Source organism: Neopelma chrysocephalum, unplaced genomic scaffold (genome assembly GCF_003984885.1).
Source record: "Neopelma chrysocephalum unplaced genomic scaffold, ASM398488v2 Primary Assembly neopelma1_26b, whole genome shotgun sequence".
Taxonomy (NCBI): domain Eukaryota; kingdom Metazoa; phylum Chordata; class Aves; order Passeriformes; family Pipridae; genus Neopelma; species Neopelma chrysocephalum.
Window position 1 is genome coordinate 4,547,512 of NW_020897696.1, and position 22,825 is coordinate 4,570,336.

Genomic DNA, 22,825 nt, shown 5'->3' on the forward strand with positions numbered 1-22,825 from the left:
CTCCAAGTCTGTCAGAAAGGCAGGGCAAAGCCAACACCTGCTTGTGGCAGCTTAAAGCACAATTGGCCATCTGTGTCTGCTGTACTACTGGTGGGCAAGGAGTGAGTCCTAAAGCAGCAGCACACATTCAAAAGCAAAATCCCATAAATCAGATAAGTGTCTACAAAAGAGGCAGGGAGGAAATGGCAAAGGTATCAAATGGCCTCCAGGACATTGTCACCCAAATATTAATAGAAACAAAGAACTTCTAGGCCAGGTACCTTTATGAATAGCCTAATCTCTGAAGCAAGCCCTTAGAATCTCACTAGCATGCGTGTGAATTTTGTTGTTACAAACAATCTCACCTGAGACAGATGGCACATCCACATGCTTCTGCATCCCCAAGGGTGATCATAGAGAAGGATGTATAAGAGCCCCACTCTGTAATCCTTCCTATCTCAGTTCGACCCTAAATCTCTAATAACGGCAGGCTGGCTTAACACCTGAAGCGTAATACTCAATTTCTCTTAAGTTAGCATAATTATTTGTAACTTTATTCTCAGTAGTCACAAAAACTATTCTCTCTCTGAATTCTGCTGTGTTCACTGGTGCCTGGGGCACAGAAGTCCTTGCTCTTTGTGAAGTTCTCGTCCTCTCTCTTAGTTTTGTAGTCATCACCTTTTAGAGCCATCAGCTGTCCCCTTGCTATTGTGTTGCTAGTTAGGGAAAATAGAATTTCTGCATCTTGAATAATTCATAATGTATTATACTCTTCATCTCCAATTTCTAGCTCCTCCTTAGAACAAGAAACTCCATGGGCTTAATCATATTAACTTGAGCCTTTCTAGGTCTTTGATTCCCCGTTATTCCTTTTTGAAAAACATTTAGTTATTCAACAGCCATTTTTTTAGGATAAGCAACACTAAGCATGCTGTTGCAAGAGGCCAATGCATTCATTCATCTTATGACAATATGACATTTTTTGATTATGATCTTCATCTCATTCCTTGCAAATTCATCTTACTTCCTTGTTTTCTTTCGAAGTTGGAGATTGAGCATAAAACATCATTGAACTGTGTAGATTTGAAAAATGTGTCTGTTTTCTCTAATTTTTTTATAAGATAAGGACTAAAAAAAAAAATCTGGGGAAAGGAAAAACCCAGAATTTACTTCTCCCCTGCCCACATGCCAGCTTTTATTGTTCCATGCAAAGTTCATGGATTTGACTTACAGATATGCAGTCTTCATCTAACTGCGGTGTATGCTTGAGGTAATTAGGAGCAAAAGTAGATCATTGGAAGACCTGCAGGTTTTTATTTGAAATAAAATCTGTACCAACATAAAAGACTAAGATAATCAGAAATACCAATCTTGTTTCCTCTCCTCATAGCATTTTTTCTACAGACTTTTATATCTGTAACTCTGCGATACTGAAACAAATAATGAAATCACAGAGTTTGAGTCAAACTATAGCCAAAAATATAACAAAAGATGCAAAATCTTGAAAATATTTAACATCATAGCATTATTAACCTTTATCATTGAAGATCTAGTGCATAATTTTAGTTCCAGGCTTTTACATATATACTGATGCATTTGGATATCAAGATTTGTGATTATAACTTTGTGTTGATACAAATACTTACAGTATATTAACCATCCCCTGGATGCTGTTTTGTAGTGTCGGCAAGTTTAATGTTTACTAACTCCAGGATGAAACAGGAATGTGAAAGCACTACTGCTTCTTGGTAGCTTCTCAGTTTACTGTGCAGCACTCACAGGCTAAAATCCACCTGAAAACAGAGAAAGGCTCATGCAGTATTCAGGATCCAGCACAGGTGAGAAATTAGATGTATGACAAGCTTGTTAGCCTGCCCGAGTTTTGCACAGTGGTGCTTGCTTTGCAAAATGTAGGATTTAATACGGCGAGTGAAAGGAAGGGGTGATGGAGAACCTCACCTAAACCAGATTAGAATGCCGAGCTCATACTGCTCTGCAGACCGGCACAAAGCAGAGCATTGACCAGAGCCAGCAGAAACACTTGTTTCGTTGGTGGTTGCCAGGTAGCGTAAGCCTTGTGAAGGGTTTATTATCCAAATAACAAAAGAGGAGGGTAAGTTTTCACTGACATAGAAAGATTACATTGCTGAGGTTCATCTCTGCACAACAATTTTCTTCCTGTTGTTGCTTATTTTCTGTCTTCTTCCAAGTACAAATAGAGCATATCAGAAGTGGGAGAGGTAAAGCAAAGCTTAGCCTGTAAAAAGAGTGGAAACTTGATTGCAGACTGATTTTAAGATAATTCAGTGCTTTTCTAGCACCAGCAATTTGTGTGTTTGAGCTACTTTCTCACCCCAAAACTGCATTTGAGATTGATGAAGTCAGTGAAGATGTGAAGCAGTCTCTTATCTGTGGAGAAATATGCACCTCAGAGTAATTGCTTTAATGAAATAATGGCTGGCATGTGATCTCCAAGCTCAAAGTCCTGGTTTCCCAGGATAAGGGGCATGGTCAGCATCTGTATGTGTTTGGCAACAGCAGGACACACGTTTGTGCTGCTGGTGCCACCAGTGTTTACAAGGATATGAGCAAGTTCATCGGTGAGGGGAACTGATGGAAGGAGGTTCCCCTGTTTTTTTATCAACTCCTTGCATAACCTCTTGATCCACCTACCTCCACTAAGAATCACAGTTATGGTTGTGGTGATTTATTTGAGCTGCCTGCTCTCAAAATGCAGCCTCTAGCTCTCAGCTATTTTCATCTTCATATAGCTAAAAGTAAATGTTGGAGGTGGTAGGGATGGGTAGGGCATTTAAACCTTAAAAAAGACTGGAAAATATCCCAAATTGATAGCTTTTACACAAACCCCTTGCTTTATTCTGACTGTCCCTGCTGGAGTTACTGACCACAGCTGGACTCCTGTACTTCAATAATGCTCTCTTTAGAGCATGACAGTGTATTGGGTGAGATGGGATCTGACTGTTGTAAGAAGCAACTGGAATGGAGAAATTAGTGCCATATCTGGTCTAGGAATGTAAAAAAGAAGGAGAAACAACAAGCAACCTGAATCACTATGATGCAAATTAGTAATAAAAAATATGTTGCTGCATTCCTTCACTAGTTGCCTGTACTTTTAGTCTCTTATCCCTCTCTGTGGTACACAAGAGTTTTCCATAAAGAATTATTTTTACTGCTGTTATCAAAATTGCTAATAAGGGAGAATTTAACTTACAAAATAATTGTCACATCCTGCAGTCTGCATTGTCCCATTATGTGTAGCATCCCAGCCTGGCCATAGACTCCCATATAAGCTTCCTGCTTCCAGAGGGACTCCCTCTATCTCTCAGGAGCAAGTCACAGGCCCTGAATGACCAAAAGTGGCCCATGTTGAAATTCATGCTCCTGAATGGACTATACTTGTCCTTAAAATGGTCAAACGGCTTTCAAATTCAAAGTCCTCAAAACAGCAAGCCCATTTTGACCACAAGGCTGTGAGGGCAAGGCTGCCTCTTGATGATGTCAGATGGCATCCAGAGTTGTATGAGCAGACCTTTCTGAGGGCTTTCATTCAGTATTGTGAGTTATTCCTGGGCGGAGAAAGGCTTTTTGAAGGACAAAAGAACTTGGAACCGCTGTGATTTTTATTTTTTTTTTAACCTGCTAAGAATACGTCCTATGCAGGCTGCTTTTCATATTGTGTTTTCTTCCTCTCCTTTGGGACTAACACATCAAAAGGAAGGATGTAGTTGCTTACAGACCTGGAGGAGAGGGAGTTTGCCTCTGCTGTCTTTATTGTGTTCATTTGTGGGGTTTGTAGCCTGGTTTCTTAAGATAAGCAAAGCCTGTACAGTCAAGTTGTCTGTCTTACTACAAATTATTCTGGAATTTATTGGCTAATTTCATTCTAACTTGATAGATGTCCATGAGATATCAATGTTACTATATTTCTGTAAGTTTTCAGAAATAGATGGCAGTTCAGTGGGAAAGACTGTGTTAACATCCTTACGAAGGGACAAGCTACTGAACTGATCCCTTATACCAGAGAATCCACATGGAAAAAATATGTGCATGTACTTCTTCCATCTATGGAGATACTACAGAAAACTAGCTTGCATGCCAGAGGGCATACAAAAATTAAATATTGTATTGTCAAGACGTGATTAGTACTAAATTATATATGTAAGTGGAGCATACAGGGTATGCTTTGGAGACAAGGTGGTGGTGCGACCACTTCAGTGTGCAAGAGAAAACACAGCACACTTGTGCCAACAACACTTCCTGGCTATAGGAAGCCTGCTGAGGAATTTGGGGAATGACTACTTTCTAATCTTAATGAAGAGCCTTGGGGAGGACTCACCAGCTTCCTGTCTTAGTTTTCATACTTGAAAATGAGCTGCTCTGAGCTCTGGTGAGGGTGGTGCCAGTGCAGCGTCTATGGTATGCTCAGACTCCTCATGTCCTCATATTAATCAAGAGCAACAGCATGAAGGGCAAAGGTATTAGTTGCAGAAAAGGACAACGGGTCAAAATCACTTTTGTCATCTCCTATAAATCTCACAGTTCTACCTCTAGGACTAAAACCTAAAATTGCCCAGTGTGCAACTTCTGTGTATAACAGCACAAATCTTAAATTGCTGGCACTGCATTACTCTGCACTTGAAAACCCACTGGCTGTATTTTTAACTACACTTAGGTTGCATGCTGTCAAGGGAAGTTAGAAATTCCATCTCTTTGAATTCAATTATATTGATGATCCTTTAAATATCAGCAAGGTTCTTGCTCTGTAGTATAGTGGCTTCTGATTTTTTGAGACTTTTCAGTACACACAAATGAGGAAGCTCCTGTGAGTTTGTCTATCATGGACTTATCACCAGTCATTACAGAATTATTTCTCTAATATTATTGCTCTAATTTGTGGCAGTTTATCTAAGATTGATGGATTTTTTTAAAAAATGTTTTTCTTAATTAAAAAAAGTTATTCTGGTAGAATAATCCACCAGATGCCTGTATGAAGCTAATTGTGGGCTGAGAGCAAGTTCTCCACTGGGACGTGAGAAAAGCAGGGGAACACCTGCCACTGTCTGTGCAAATGGCAGGTCCCAACTGTGTGTGATTGGGGAGGGAATGAAAAGGTGACCTCGGAGGATGCACCTGGCTGAGGCGAAATATCATACTAATGCAATTAATAAAAGAACCGGCATACTGTTAGACATCAGTTCAGTTATTATGGGGTCAGAACCACCTTGTGGAGTGTGTGTGTGTGTGTGTGTGTGTGTGTGTAGGGAGAAGGGATGGGTCGAACCTCACAGAGGTGGGGTGGCATTGTGTCCCTCATGGCAGGTCCCTGGAGCCCACATGGGGAAGCCCTGGAGTGGTTGTCAGTCACAAACAGTCACAAACCTCCTGGAGCCCCTAAGCCAGGCTCAGATTGGCATGGACAGTGAGGACACTGCCCTTCACCCTGCCCTGGACCCCAGAGTGGCTGGTGGGTCAGAGACCCCACCTGGAGGGGTTGGCCATAGGAACCAGAGCAGATAAAACCATAGGCACGTGTTTGCCTCGTATCGTGGCCCTGCCGCTTGGACGTGCGAGAGCCGGTCTTCCACAAGGTCTCAGTGATAGATATCTCTCCCTCTTTCTTCATCTCTCTTCTTGCTCTCTCTTGTTCTCTTTCTTTGGTCCTTTCTCGATGCTTAGGGTGGCTTGGAGCTGGAGGGATTGGATCTTGACTTCAGTGTTGTGGAATTGGTTGGATTTTGACTTAAGAGTTGTGGATTAATAGTATATGCTGAGTCAGTATTGTGGTGGAACATTTTTGTCCAGATTTTGTGGTGTCCTTTTGAACTTTGGCCAAATTCCCTTATTTACTCCCCTAAATTAATAAAGAAATCCCTTGGGAGCAAGTCTGTGGCATATTCTCTTGATGCTATCTCAAGGTATTAAAGAACCCTACATCTATATAATAAAGTAAAACCCTTGGTCAAGCCCATGAGCCTGCAGCTCCAGGGGCTGGAGTCTTACACATACTTGCCATGGAGTACATGTGCTGTGGTCTGAGACCTTCTTTGTTGGAGTAACATACCTGTCCTTCTTTGATGCTCTTTGAATAAGACTATTAAAACCACTAGTGTAGTTTAAATCTCAAGTTCAATGCTGCTCAATGGCTTAATGGGTGGGGCCAGTTGCTGGCTTATGGTAGGACTGATACAGACTTTCATTCCTACCCTAAGTCCATGATCTTACCCCCTTAAGGTTGTCAGTTCATAACCCTATAGGTCACTTCAAATGAGCTACTTGACGAGAGTGATGGGAATGGGGCTTGCCCCGATGTAAAATACTGCAGAGGCAGCAAAATATCTGTCAGAGGAGGAAGTAAATCATGTTGTTCCTAAATGATAGCTATAGTCAATTTAAAAAGGGGTGTTTATATTCTGAAAAGTAATTACTGTCTAATGGTTTTTTGCCCAACCATGACCAAGCACTTTTTCTGTAGGAGCAGCAGTGCGGGAGGAAGGGATTGCCTGTCAGATCTCCAGCAAGGAACTGAAAGATTTGCGGAATAAATAACATCAAAAGCCTAATTAAAAAGTTGATTTTTTTCATAGTAACACTTTGGGATCCTTCTTCATTTTGGCCATCTTTCCAGCAGCACACAATTACTAATCAAACTAGCCAGCCTCTGAGAGTTGGGCCATTTCAGTGGAATAATTGAACTTTATTGGCTGTCTCTTGCGGATCATTACTATGCTTACAAAAATGGACAGTACAGCACCACCTGTATTCTAAGTATATTTTAGTGGAGTTCCACATATCTACAGCCACCACACCAATTACAGAGTCTCCATGAGTGGCTTGTGAGTGCTAAAGGGGGCCAGGAGAAGGCTTTGTTCAAACACAATTCTTGACTCTGGCAGTTCTTGACTCTCAGAGGGGATATGGAGTTAGGGAAGATGGATGGGTGAGGAGAGACTTGTCTTGTGTGCATTACACCCCTGGTACAGACAATCAGATTCCCTGGATCCTCATGCCAGACTTGGCACCATCATCGTGTGGGACCTTTGCTTGCTGTACCTCCCTTATCACTCCCTCTGTGAAATGACCTCAGGGAATATATGACATGGCATGCTGCAAAGATTAGTCTTTGAATGTAGATTTATGATCTTTGAATGAAATTTGCAGTCTGTGCAGCATGTAATAGCAAGTGGAGTGGTGAAGTGAGGTTTCTTTTGTAGTTGTGTGCATGTTCTAACAGAGAAAGTTTCTATTAGCATGTGTTTTGCCTTGTGGTAATTTATCCATGCAGTTAACCTTGTTGTTGAAATTTCTCACTTTTAACTGCTTTCTGTGTCAGAAAATGGATGTCAACTAAATATTCCCCAGCTCAGTGCTATGAACTAATTAGCTTGGAAGACAGCTTTGGTGAAACTAAAGCCCAGTCATACGTGGGGGGCCACAATGGGTTCTGCATGAAGGGACAAAACAGCCAAAATTTGTTTACAAAGGACTAGCATTCAACTACTGAGGAACTATATTCCTATGTATTGTGCATCACACTGGTGCTAACTGCTTACCCAAAAGAGCAGACAACAGAATTCAGGGGCACAAAGACATATGTAGTTTTTCTGCTCTATCTTAGAGAAAACAATTTAATGTTCAATTCAGAAAAAAATTATTTCATAGCAATACTGGTCTTGTAAAACAGGAACTTAGGGCCAGACCACAACTGGATCTACTGTTTTATCTTAATATTCACTTGATTTAAAATTCAAAGTGTTACATGGATCTTTTTTCCCTTTTTTTTCAAGAGCTTTTTGCCATCTCTCCAGTAAGCGAAAGGAAGATGACAGCAATATTCAAAGTCTAATCTATTGAGCTCAATTTATCAGTTTACTTGTGCTGAACTGATAAGCTGCACTTATTGTTTAAGTTAACTTCTTAAATTTCAAGCAGACAATACAAGCTCCCTCATACAATTGCATGAAATTCCACTTGGCCTGTGGGGACACTCCTGCTGTGTCTACTCCTATTGTTTTCATCTCATCTGTTTCGGTAGTATCTCCACCCTTTGTATGATACCAGCTACTTAACAGTCCATTCTGCTCTTGCTGACAGCTTAGTGTAAGTTGTCTAAAAAGAGATGTGCCGGTTTTCTTTGCGTGTTGCACCTGATAGATGGAGAACCTTAGCACAGCCATACTATTACAACACACAGCTACATATACACAGTCCATTTAAATCTTGATGACGCATTCAAACTAAAACTCAAAAATGCACTTATTCCCATTCCTTAATTATTCAACAAAATGCCAGCAGCTTGAGTAAGCTGTGAAAGTAAGCTTGGGATCCGCAGGAAGCCTTGCTGGCTTTCTCTTAGTTTCAGGAAACAAATAGAATTTGGAGTGCAGTTCGCTCACATGGAGAGTACCGACACAAAACATATGCATCTTGAAGACCTATTTTGTGGATTCAACCGAGACTTAATTGGTACATTTTCTGGTAGGTCATTACCAGGCATGAATTTCAGTTCAAGTGAGCACAACTCCAAATTCACGATTTTGTTTGTTGGATTTAATTTTTTTAAAGATCTTTACTTTTGCTTTCAAGAGAACAATCTGAGTTCTTTTCCCTGACATACCAGTAAAATTGTTCTCAAATTCCCAGTGAATGACATTGTTCAAATCCTTTCAAAATCCTGAGGTTTCCATGGTGTCACTAAAAGGCATCATTAAAAGGAATGTCATTTCTCTTACATACATGAGGGTAGAAATTACTCAGAGAAATTTCATTTTTACCATCTTCCATGAGGAGTGAAAAAAAAAAATCAAGAAAGGCCTCAAATGAATGCAGTAACCCCAGACTCCATCTTCATCAGTGGCAATTAGGGAAATTATCTTTTTAGTTTGCATACCGAGCATGTCGACTCCTGGATTACACCATGCTGCTACTATTTCTGCTGCAGTAAAGAACAATATTTCCAGATGTGAGTTCCAAAGAAGTGAGGTGATCCAGATCTAGGGCACACTGAACTTATATCCAGTTAGCACAAACCCAAGTGCCATCCTACCATCCACTCAGGTCACCTGAGTGCACCTCTGTTTCCAGGCTATGAATGTGCTAGTCCTCTACGTGTTGGCACTGAACCTCACAGTTAAGATGACACAGGAAAAGTGCCACTCCACCCAATGTAGCTAAATTGGAGGTTACACTCAGCAGGTCTCTGTGCCCTACACAGCTCCTTGGAAAGCCTGTAAATTCACCCATTTTGTTTTCCAAGGATGCCTGGAAGGCATCACTGCTGAAGGTAGTAGCTGTCATGACTAGTTTAATTAGTACTTATGCACTCTAGTTCTACTAAATTTAGCACCTGTGTCTGCTAATCTACAAGGCTGTTGGAGGGCATTAGTTATCAATGCAAAATGGAAAATAATTGCTCTGGCTTTGGGGATTAAACACTAAAATTATGGTGGAGAATTTAGTAAATAGATACTTTCTTTTTCTCTCAGGGAAACAAAAATTAAAAATTATTACAAACGCCTGCAAACAACCAATGTGTTGAATATCTGCATTCTATTCATGCCCAGTAGGATACATGGTATTATTGAATGACTTTCAGATCAAGTCCCAAGTAAGATTTTACAGAGTGATCCTATTAATCACCACCTATTCATTATCTGGAAGTAAGAACAAGGAGGGGTTTGTATATGGACTCTGATGTAAAGTCAAGGTCTTTCAGTCTCTTCCCATGCTGTATTTAGGGACTGAAAATTCACAGCCACAAGGTCCCTATGAGCAGAAGGATAGACATATTCTCTTCCACTACTACCAGGAAGGACAATACGGTTAAATAGTTAAATGTTATTTTTCACACTCCCTCTAGATACTCATAAAATTTGTTCTCTTCAGGCCCGAAGGAGTACAGACTCCTGATAGTCTCAGAGGGGTTTCAGACAGATCATCTCTCCCCAGGGTATCAGCCAAGACTGATCAGCACAGTCCAAGCTGAAGATCCCCAGGATGTACTCTGATTCCATTCACCCTCCTTGAAAACTGAAAAAATGAAGAGGAAAAAAATTGAAAAGCTGAAAAGATGCCACATCTGTACTTGAAAAGGGTTATTCTCTTCTTGCTCCTTCCTCTCCACCTGCACGAAGTCCCCACCAAGTGAGGAGATGTGGTCACTCTACTCCCCACAGATCCAAGGCCAGGTGAAACAACTCTGCCTCTGCTCAGCTCTCCTGCTGCTTGGTGGGAGCCCTCATCTCGCCAAGGAGAGTGGGGAATGAAGGTATTGTGGGAGCCATGCTTCACTGGGGCTCGGTTTTGCCTATCCTTACCCTAGACTCACTGTGCCAAGACACAAGGGATGAAGGGCATGACCTTGCTCTGCCATCTAGGTCTTCTTGGGGTTCACTTTACAAGGAACCATGTAAGCCACATTTCCAGTACAATCAATAGCTAAGGAACAGGGTTTCTGTCTCACCACATCCTAGACCCTGACAAAAAATACAGAGTGTGTGTGTGTGTGTGTGTAGCCAACAAAATAATTCATACTAGCTGGATAATGTAGATTTTTTAGAAAATGCATTTTCCTTAAAATCCTGAAATCCTACACTATTCTTACTGTTGACAGAATATGGACGAAAAGCATATACTTTAAGGTGAACCATGCTAACATGGCTGATTGAAAAGGATTAGTGTGGATAGAAGACACGCAAAAACTGATGTAAGGCACGTAGCTTTGTGCACTCTGTGTAGTTCTCTGGAGGTGTCCAACTCTTACCCTCAGCTTCAGAGGTATGGCAGGCTTCTACCTTCAGGCATCTGTATTGCATTTAAACTTGCATTGTCCCCCACCCCTGGTGATTAGAATGAAATGCCAACTGCCTGTTTGGGGGTTTGGGGTACTTCATCAGCAATAATTTATGCTTTGTTTCATGTATAGCTCTGGAAAACATGGCTTTTCTCTCTGTTTGCCCTGGTTTATTTGGTTTTGTTTTATTTTATTTTTTTTCAGCAATGTTTCCACTATTCAGAAACCCAGTGACAGCAGATTTAGTTTCTCTAACTAGAAATTTCAGATTCAAATTACTTGTAAAGGTGCCCAAGAAAAGCTTTTACATTGCTTCTGTTTCTTCTTTTGGGTGTGGGAAAAAATATTGCTTGAGACAAATTCTGGAGGTGTCGGGCTGTCATATATCCATACAAAACAGATTCTTCAAAATGAACAAAGCAAGTCAGTGATACATTAAGTTTTATGAATTTCAGAAAGGAAAGGAAAATGGTAATGTCCTGATTGAAATACTAAGCACTTTTTCTTGAAAAAAAAAAAAAGAAAGAAAGAAAAAAATATTTGCCCTACCATTATGCTGAACAAGGGATGTAGATTTGAAACTCTATTCAGCTGCTTTGTGTGCAAGCAGACTGTGACCCTGGTGTTTTATTGCAACAAATACTCAACTTCATTTGTTTAAAATGAGATAATGGAAACCATGGCTCTTAAAACCACAAGGGAAATTTCAAAAAAAAAGGTCGGACTAAACTGTGGTGGGCAAAATTATAGCACTTTCTAAGAAAGTACATGTCGTTCTGCGCCTGCTATATGGGGGCAACAGCATGAATGTTCCTGGATCATTCACTGGATTATAGAAGGTGGTTTCAGGATTGGTATTATTCCTGCAAAAGCTAAGACTTACCAAATTATTGAGAATAATATTACGATGCAAATTCTGAAATGGCAACCCGCAGCTGAGTGCAGTCAGGCTGTCAGGGAAGCCTGTAAGCTGGGAACTTGGCACACAGGGAAACTATTGCTGAAAGTATTTATCCAGGGGATACTCTTGAAAATGTTAATAAAATCTGAAAACAGAACTGAATTGAATGTTTAAAGGAGAGGGTACACTTTGGGACATGAAATGTAAAATGTTACACAATTTGTTCCTCTCTACACAATAAAACAGCTTGCCAGCAACAAAGCAGTTCAACTTTCGGAAACTTTGTTGCATTGTACTTGCTGTAGGAGGTTGAAAGAGGCTCAGAAGTTCAGTAAACACCTTAAAGTGTACAGTCAAAGAAGTTATACAGCCCTTACAGCCCCATCCCAAAAGAGCTCAAATTTCCCCGTGATATTGGACTGGATTTTAAAAGGAGGTTGCAAGTACTATGGACTTCATCAAACCCATGTCAGAAGCCCTGCAAGGAATAGACACATCAATAAAAACTTGTTCACATCAATGATCTGATGGATCAAATCCACTTCCACTCCCAGAAGAGTGGGAGTCTCAGAATTTCCTTCCCTTTGAGGAACTGGAATTTTCCCAGAAAAATGCATATAGAACAGGAGACCCCAAATACCAGAACTTTCCAGAGTATATGTCTAAATTCATCTCCTCCCAGAGATTATGTGTTACATAAAGTATCTAATCAAAATCCAATCAGAGACTCTATTTTATCAGAGACTTTATTTTAAAGCCTGAGAACATCACAACACCAATTACACCAGCAATGCAAGATGTGCTACAGATGTATGGGTTGGATTTCAACCCCGTGCAACTGGTGACTCAGCTTTGCCTGTTGCAAGCCAGCTATCAATTTGCAGAAGGTCACTGAGGTCCACTCCAAAATATTTTTTCTTCAGCCAAACCAAATGCTGACTGTTTTGCAAAAAGTGAAGCTGACATTATTGCTTTTCATGATAGTAGCAGCCAGCCCTAAAAATGGAAAGAATATAGATGCCTATTATCAGTCACAGCTCAGGAGTCTGAACCTTATGCAATGAAAATTCTGATTTAAACCTCACAGGATTCTTGGGTAAATTCACTTAAAGAAAACAGCAGCCTCTGAACTTTGTCCAACTTGGACTCCATTCCTCTTTTTGTGTTTTTAAAAGAAGTAATCATTAGCTTTGTAGCATTCCTACTTTGTCTGCTTCTAAGATGGTGAAGAAAAGAAACTTTGTCCTCAATTTTAAAACTTACTATCTCTAATTTTCTTCCTTTTTTAATGTAGGCCAATGCTCATTAAGCCCTGCACTGGTTTGCTCTGAGATCTTGGAGCCGTAGGTAGGATGCTTCATTCCCAGCAGAGTGAACAACATACTTTACATCTACATTCACCAGCTGGATAAAGGTTTGTCCTCAAATCTGAAAATAATGGAAGGATGGGTTTAAGTATCTAAGAGGAAAACTTTAAAATAACTGACTCCAGGAGCATTTTCCCATAGCAACATGCTTTTAAAAATAATTAAGAGAGGTTAACAGAGAATTCCTGCATAATTACACACATACGTTTTTATCTTTTACCACTGGGTTCTTAATCACAAAAGTGTATAGCAGAGGAGAAGCTGAACTGGGCACCAGTTAGTCATCTGCTCCAGGTAGGCTTATGAAAATAAGCAGGAACCAGTGAGGTGCCTAGTCAGGATAACTGTCTGACACTGAATAAGGAGATCACAAGTAGCTCAACACTACTCTGAAACTAGCCTAACAATCTCCCTCATGCCCAGGAATAGTATTAAAGTTAATAACCATACAGAGCCTTTTGTCAAAAGCCAAATTACCAGGGACATTTGATCCTTATGGAAAGGAACTGGAGACAAGAAATGTCCTACCTAAGATATCTGGCAGGACAGCTAAGCTGCACAACACAGAAGGCTTTTGCCAAGGTAGGTTTTGACTTATTGCCTATCTCATTGCAAATAAATACGAAACTGGTGCAAGCCTTTGATGCTCTCCCACTGTACGATCACAAGTGGGAACAATTTACAATGTCTGCAGTCACCAGTACAGACTTCTTTATATTGTAAGTCCTAGGTGGTTTAAACTCATTGCCCAGTTGATGTCTTCTCGAGGAAGATGGCTGAACCTCCGGCGTGCCTGAAATGAGTGTTTGCTTGACACGAAACACGGGTTTGCCAGCAAGACTTAGCCTCCTCCTTGCTGATTGAGGCCATCAGCATTGCCTGTTCTGCTGGCTGACCATCCACTGACAAGCTGAGGGGGTAGGCAGAAGCAGGGAAAGGCCACAGCAAAAGCTGCTCATCAATAATCCTTTGTTCTTTTATCTCTTAAACACAAACAGAAATCTTGTAACAATAAAAGTCTAATTTCTCTTTTCACCATCATCCCATATCAGTTTTTTTTCTTCACAGTATTGTTTACAACTTGCTATTTTCTTTGGGGTTTTAAGCCTGTTTTGGATTTTTTTATTTGTTTGTTTTGTTGCTATTTGTTTATTTTTAAAGACAAACCTCTCCAAGCCAGGCATTTATTTCCAGCTGACTCCTCCCTTGTAGCACTTCTTGATCCAGGTGTAACCTCTCATTCTCTGATTGCTTCTGGCAACTTTTCCATCCCAGCAAAACATTTCTAACTAGATGTCTCCAGCTGCAAAGGAACTTGAGTTTTCAGACTGTTTTTTGTATTTTCGGACTCCTCAGACCCAGCATCCGCACTGGGTAGCAGAGGGAAAAAAGGCTGAGACAACTCTGCAGTAAGTTATTTACATACCAGTGTAGATGGTATGACAGACGCCTCTTACCTTTCCTCAGATATGCTGGGTGTGTGCTGAGTAAACATCCTGGCAAACTGCATGTGTCAGCCAGACCCTACTGGTCCAGAACAAAGCTAGCTGGAATTTCACCCTTTACTTCAGATGCAGCAGGTCCTGGGGCTCTAATAGTGTAAAATGTAGAGCCTCTTGGATGAATGAAGGGACTCACTTCTCTCCTTCTCTCCCTTTTTCTCTCTCTCTCTTTTTTTTTTAATTATATTCAAAAGTCCATGGACTCCTTGATTACAGGCTGCATAAATTCAAGTAAAAAAAACTGAATTATAAGAGAAGTCCTTGGCATTTCCAGGGCAGAGGCTAACACCTTAAGACAACATTGCTAGCATGCTGGAAAGTGAGTTTTGACCTTTATGGGGTAAGGTATAAATCAGTGGTTATGCCTGAAGAGACAAAGTCTGCCAGACTAACTGCACTGCAGAGCTGTATTTGCACAAGCTGGCTTGGGTTCCAGGTAACTACAAACTATTTAACTCTAGCAGTGCAAGCCTCTTACCTCTCAGATCTTCAAATGTTGATACTACAAAAATATTAAATATTGTGTTATGATTTTTTCCCCTATCTCTTTATTTCCCTTTTTTCTTAAGACCATTATTTTTTTCATAACAATTTTCTTGAGCAAAATCAATATGCTCTTTCTACAACTTGAATTAATGTTCCTTTTTCCTTCTTAAGCCATATGTGCACAGTCATACTTAGTTTGTATGTAGAGACGAGAGAATATGCTCTTCTCCTTGACATTTTGGAAAGGATTTATTCAAAAGAACCACAAGCTGAGCTGTGAGCCACGGGTGCACGTGTCCACCATGGATGGGCAGTGGGAGCGTAGCTAGGGCTGCACTTGTTCAGATCAAATTTAGCAAGGTCTGTGCAGGGAACCCAGTTATTCCTGCCTGAGAATAGAAGAGAAGAGTTGGAAGGGACCTACAATGATCAGCTAGTCTAACTGCGATCACAACTTCCAGGGTACAAGCAGAAGTGGGTGCCGGGTAATATATAAACAGATAGATGGATGGATATCAACATCATGGTTTAATTAAGACTTTGCCCCTTCTCAGCCTCTCCACACATAACATCCAGTTTGAGCCTGTGTTGAAGGATAGAAGAGGCTCAAATCTTGCTTCTGTACCTTGGAGCTTGCTCTGAGCCCATGTAAGCAGGGACTGAGGGCAAAATCATTTGGTTGCTGGGTGAGTCTGAGCTTGCATATACAATATAGGAGCGGGCATGGAAAGAAGAAGTCCTCATGGAGAATATCTCTTAACCAGGTGTAAAGGGGAAAAAAAAATCAGAGACAAATGTGCAAATAAGGTTCTTGATTATAGGTTCCATTTTTATGAAATATTCCAGTTAGATCCCATGAGATGGGAAACCTGGTGATTCATGCATTTGAGGCAAATAGTCTTTGAGTTGCCATCCTTACATTTGTTTGGTTACTTTCTGTAGCATACACACATTCTTGCACAGTTAATCTGCATGCAAGGTTTAATTTGTCTGTCTGAGGACTGTACTCTGAGTCACTGGGTTCCTTCAGGGTGTCCTGATTCCTTTCCTCTGATAATCCTTAAGGAATACCCCAGGTGCTGTTTGCTTTTTGCTTTCTCTTTAGAAACTGAGTTATACACTAAAAGTGACAGTAGACATCTGCATGTATCTGGCTGTGATTCCCATTATAGGTGGAAATGCACCCATCTTGCTCCTGAAACAAGTATTACTATGTCAGCCTCAGTTTTTCTGTTAAGAATCTGTCAACAGCCTTAGAGGAGGATGCAGGAAATATATACGTGTACTTGTGCTAAGTGGTTTTTCAACATCAGACATTCAGCTACCATCTTCTGACCAAGGGAATGTAAAATGAATCCTGTTAAAGACTTTCGTCTCTTGAAGAGGGAATCCAGCTCAAAGCCTGTTTAATTTAATGTAATTGTTCATTTAATTTCATTTATTTAATTCTAGTATTTGAAGATCTGTTTAAAATAAAAAAGCCACTGGACTGACTTAATTCCTACTTGGTTTCACTACATTCCATTGAGGTATTCAAACAAGTTGTGTCTAAAAATTATGCACACTGTAGAACTTGTCTTGTGTAAGCACTCATTAGTTGTTTTGCATTGTTTTAATGTAGATACACAGAGAAAAAGCCCTACATTAAAACACCATGAAGAACTCAAAATTAGGCACTTGAAAGTCAGAAGAAACTACACAAGGTAAAATAGCTTGTGTAAATCTAATTTGGCTTCCCTGTGTGTTCAGATAGTGTCTATGTGTTACACATATATATATATAAGGTGTATAACATTTATGTATGTACACTGAGAAAAGCCTTTAATTACATGACTACTTACTCTTTTGTCCACAATGTGTTTGTTTTATTCAGTGAACAGGATAGACTTGCTTTACATGCGGGTCACCTTAGTGAGAAGGCAGCTGTTCCCTACATGGCACTGCCCTGTTAATTATAGTGGTAGGTGAATGACAAGTGAGGTGGGAGACTGGATGAAGAGTTAAGGGGTGTCAGTGCTTCTCCAGAGAATTAAACTCACAACTTAGAAGTCAACTGGCTGGCTGCTGACAGGTATAGAGGTGTCTGAGCAAGCTCTTGAGCTCCCCTCAAGGAAAAGTATCAGGATAAGGTTATACAATTCTTGTTGCTGTTCTGAGTGAACTTCACTGATTTACACTATTGTAAAGTAGGGGTGCATGCAGGAACTGCTCTGCAGGCAAGTTGGAAAGGAAACTAATTTCTTTCTAGCAAATGGTCAAAACAGCTGGTGGAGGTAAATTTTTCTGGTGGCACAGATGTGGTGTAATCTTGGTCCAGGCTGTGAACATCTATCTATCATTCTTGCTGTACAGTTACTAACAGTCCCCATCAGTACCATTGTCTTCATTAACCAAATTATTAAAGTCATTAAAAAAAAAAAAGGTAGTGTAACAGAGTATATTTTTCTTAAATCCAGGTTAACTGGCTCTAATTATCTTACCTAGTTTTAATTCTTTATTAATCCAGTTCTACATCAGCTGCTCCATCATTTTGCCCAGGAGTGATCTCAGGCTTCTGTCTCTTCCTCAAAGTACTGTATGATGTTATTCCAGTTTCATTTGTCTAATTTTGTGAGTGCATGCCTTGAGACTCTGGAATCAGATTTACAAAACCACTGCCCAATCACAGTTGCCAACAGGAACTGTGCTTCAAAAATGCAAAATGCTGCACCATACTCTAGAATGCTAAACTGCTAGGAGCTGCAAGTATCCAAAACATCAAGGTTTTTACCTTAACCTATGTGCCTCTGAGATTCCCAATATGAAAAGAAGGTAATAAACCTTCCCCTTATGGAGACACTGTGAAAATAAATGCATTAATATTTGTGAAACACTTGAATACTTCAAAGGGGAAAATTATTAAAAAATCCCATGAGGACATTAATCATTAGTTCTTTAGAGCAGGGTTTGAAGTTAGTGCATTAAATAAGTCATGGGGCTCCATACTGAACAAGGAGAAAACAAAATATTGAATTGCTCCTCATTAAGACCCAGATTCTCAAAGGTATTTTAAGTGCTTAAATCCTTCTGAGAGTCAAGGCTTCTATGTGAGCATATCTTTAAAAAAAAAAATATTTATTTATTTTTATTTTTAACTGAACAAAACAGGAGATTGCAAGAAAAATTATAAGTAATAATGTAATTATAGGTTGCATCATAATGCACCATTCGTTACACGTTACATCAGAATGCATGTGCACTGATCTGGGGCACAAATTGGCATTGCCCAAGCAATCTTAGTTACAGTGTTAACCAATGTCAGATTGCTTGATTTTGCAACATGTATGATTTTTTTCCAATAATTAGTGTACAAATAATTTTTTCTGGTTTTAGGATAATAAACAAAGCCACCCACATTCCCCAGCATGCTCACACCCCTAGCAGACAGGGGATGGGAACCCTTCTGCAGCTGGATCCCTCCCCATATGAGGTACATACCTCTGCCAGCAGAGTAAATGACACAGATAATAGGTCATCATCTTTTATTTGAATCAGCATCAGGAGGGACAGAATAGTTTGCCAGTGAGTTTTGCTAATGTTTGCTGACATCAGAACAATGGTGAAAGTCAGGTGTCTTTAGTTCAATCAGGATTGTAAGAGAGCACATTGAAATAAGCACAGGCTTTCCTGCCTGTTCCCCAGGTGGCTTAGCCTCTTTTACCACTTTGAACTCATTCTTCTTTCTTTCCGTTTATCTTGCTTCACATCCAGCACTCATCCTGCCCTCCTGAGCTGAAAAATCCCCTATAGCATTTTGATAAAGCACTGCACATCCAAATCTGACCCCATAATTGATCCTGCTTCAAGAGTAGGTGAGACTAAAGACCTCCTGATCCTTTGCAACTTCAATTATCATGCAATCCTATGAAGACACCATGCTTTTCTCCAGTATATAAGTAGTCTTCATTCCAATAGGTGATATTATTAATCAAACTTTGTACCAAGTAGCTTTGGTTTATTGCACTGGCATGTTTTCACCTGTACAGTATAGGATTCCTTTAGACAAAAAAGGAAATGAAGCATACATCCCATAAACCAATAAAATATAGCTAGGATTGTTGCTATGTGGAATGAGGTTGTTTCAAATTCCACATAAACCAGGAATTTATGCCAGGAGTTCTTCAAAGTACTGCAGCTGGTCTTTCAGGTATGTGAAAATGTTAACGCTAAGGGAGCTTGATTTTTTTTTTATTCCTTTCTGTAAACATAATGATATTTCTCTGGGTCCTGGCTTCAAACCCTCTGAGCTGCAGTGGGGTGCTGATAGACAGGGTGCTCATTCTGCAACAGGAAGCTTGTTCTGCAATAGGGCAATCAAACTGCTCCTGTCAGAGTAGGCCATATTCATCTTTTCTGCTCCTCCTCCTCAAACTGGTGAGGAACCAGGTTGTAATGGTATGCAATTTTCCTGATATAACTCAGTGAAAGTGGAAAAAATAAGCCAAAAGACATTGATTCATTATCTTCTGAAATGCAGCTTATCTTTTAAATGGTATCTTTCTGTATTCCAGTGAAGGGGTATCCCAAAGGTCCTGTGTCTTCTGAGGTCAAAGAGGCACTGTTGGAGAAACCTTGCTTCATCACAAAACATAGCTCCTCAAGAAGCCTTGCTCAGAAGAGAGGGGCTTGCCTCTTAACTTTAGTATTTGCTTATGTGTGGGCTCCACCACACTGCTGGAATATTCCTTTCAAATGTTTCTCATTTCCTCATTTAAACCAAAATCAATTTTCACAGGAATATATAAAAGCATTTCTGTTATTTGAAAGATATTTTTCCATGAAGTTTTGCTTCAGTCGTCCTTATTTCATCAAAAATTTATTTCTTAGCTCCTAGAAATGTGTTTTCTTTCCTTTTTTGTCTTGAACCTTCTTCTATGCAGAAACAGTCTCTCAACCATCACTGTTTCAAAGGCAGAACTCCTACTATGTAAAAATACATAACCCTTGGGAATATGTTACCTTTGAAATATTTTAGTTCCAAACAAAAACTCAGGATGTAGGGGCAGCCCAGAAGAGGCATTGTGGATGAAAATGTTTGATCAGCTTGAGTAAGGGTTGTAACCTCTTGTTATGGGCTTTTCATTGTGCTGTATAACTTTATTCTCTTTCTACAGATCTACTCATTCACAGTAATCCTACTTACTGCTCTAAGGGTTCTTCTTTTCCTTCCCATCTCTTTCCAGTTTTCAATTCTTTGCTTTCTTCAGCCAAATTTCTCTTTCCTCAGAACTTCAACTTGAGACCTCTGCTCCCAAAGTTCTCTTCCCCTCAACATTTCACTTTGCCAATCTCAGGCCATGATGAGGCCTTTCCCCTCTGTGGGAAAAGACAGCGAGTGGTAGCTAGGAGTTTCTAGAAGACCTGTCTATCCCAAATGATCCCATTGCAGAAGAAATCTGGGAATGTTAGGAAGCAGATGATTGGGCTAATCTTGAGCTTACGAAAAGCAAGCACAGAGAAAGCAGATCAGGTTTCCGTGGGGTGAGTGCGGAAGTGCCGCTTGCCAAGAACAGATAGGGACAAATACAAAAAAAGCCAATTCAACAGACAAAGCTTAACTATCAAGGGCTTTGCAAGTAACAAGAAATTGTTTGATGACTACATAAGTGGTAAGAAGTCATCAAAAGCTTTCTCTCATCAGAAAGAGAAAGCTATTGCCTGATGCTGAGAAGACTCAGAGTGCTTAGGCATTCTTTGCACCAGCCTTGGCTAAAAGAGGCCACTTGTAATCAGGTGATTGACATAATACACATTAATGATAAGGGAATAAGGTTTCAGCCCAGACTGAGACAGAACTAGTTACAAAAGTACTTAGATAACTTAAAGGTGTTCAAACCAACAATCTGGTTGCACTTCATGCCAGAGTAGTGAAGAAAGTGGCTCAGACAGCATTGGAAACACTAGTGTTTATCTCTGAGAATTCAGAGATGACAGCCAAGGACCCTGCTGATGGAAATAGGCAAAATTGATACCTATCTTTAAGATGGCATTTGAACATAAATAAGTAAACAAATAAAAAAAATAGACCAGCCAGAATTTTTCCCCAGAAAGCATCTAGTACAAATGGACACACTATTTGTAAACAGATAGAAGGAAGCAATAAGATAAACAACTATTAACATGAACTTGTCAACAAGAAACTGGGACAAGCTGGCCAAATTTCCTTTGGCAATGGAGGAACAGACCTTGGTATGGAAGAAAGGCCTGCACTGATCCGTGTCTTAGACTCTACACATATGTTCATGAATAAGGGAGTTCAGTTTATTTGAAAATTTAGGCAGTGGGTACAAAACTGCGGAAAGAGCCACCATCAGTGGCTTAGTAGCAAGCAGGTGGATTATAAACACAATTCCAAAGGCGTCTGTCCTGGAATCTTTCATTAGCAGCCTTTGGAACTGGATTAATTGGGGAGTGACTGCTAACACATCGGAGGATGAAAAAAGAATTCAAAACAATCCCAAGAAGTTGCTTGGAAAGCACAGAACATGACTAAAAAGCAATTAGAGGAATTGTTTTTGGAGGAAGGGCTACCTCTTGCACACATAGATGCTGGGGCACTGCTCAGTGTAGGCTGCAGGCACCAGCTGAAGGGAAACTGGAGGAGAGCTGAGGGCAGTTGGTGGCCAAAGAGACAGCAGTACAGGTGGACAAATTGCAGCTGGTCATCATAAAGAAAACATGGCACAGGGACATGATAGCAGCCATCAGATGTAAACGGACACTGCAACGCAGAAAGAGGATACTTCCCTGGGCAGGGAGCACCACACTCACAATTCAGCAAGGAATATTCAGACAGGAGGATAAAGTGTTGCCTGGGGAGGCTTTAGGGCCTCTTGGGTACTGTGTGTTCCTCAGAGCAGGACTGAGGGAAGCCCCATAAAAGGGATCCAGAGCCACTCTGAAGTGGTGTAGATGGGAAACTTTCTGGTGTCCTCTGTAAGAAAGGAGTTAAAAGGAGTAAGCTTGAAGGCATTAATGGTGTACAATTTGCTTGCAGAGACCAGATCAAGTAAATGAAAATCCACCAACAACTTGCTCTTCCATTTATATTTGGCAATGATGCCAGTCCTCTTCTAATGCATACAAGCATTTTCTGCTCACTAGCCATGTTCACGTGTACAAGCGTATATTGATCCGTTGTCTCTCTTTCCCTCCTTACCAAGGAAAAAATAACCACACAGTTCAGTAATGCACGGGCTGTGCTCCACGATGGAAATAGTGTGAGGCACTTACATGCAGAAGTAAATTTAGCTTAACATAAAAATAACCTTTGAAATAAAATTCGAAATGCCTGTTTCACAATTAACGTCAGGTGCTAATTTTTTTCTGATGTGACAGGCTGGCTGAAGCGATCCAGACACATCTCCTCGCAGCGCTCTAGGGCTCAGAAATGCCCTCGTCGCCTTTCGGTTCTTCCCTCCAAGTCTCGTCCTCTCTTCAGCCACCCACGACGCTCCTGCGGCTCGGTGGTGCGGTGCGCTCCCGCCCAGCCCGCTGCAGCCGCGCTGCGTTATTAAAGGCACACACACACCGTGTAAATAATTGATATAGAAACAGCGCGCTGCAGGAGCGGCTGCGACTCCTCCTTCTTCCCTGGCCCTGCCCGCCCCACCTGCCCCGTTCCGCCGGGGGCGGGACGGCGCCGCGGGGCGGCCCCGCGGGGGCTCCGCGCCGCCCCGCGGCCGCGCTGCGCTCCGGCGGAACGGGGCAGGTGGGGCGGGCAGGGCCAGGGAAGAAGGAG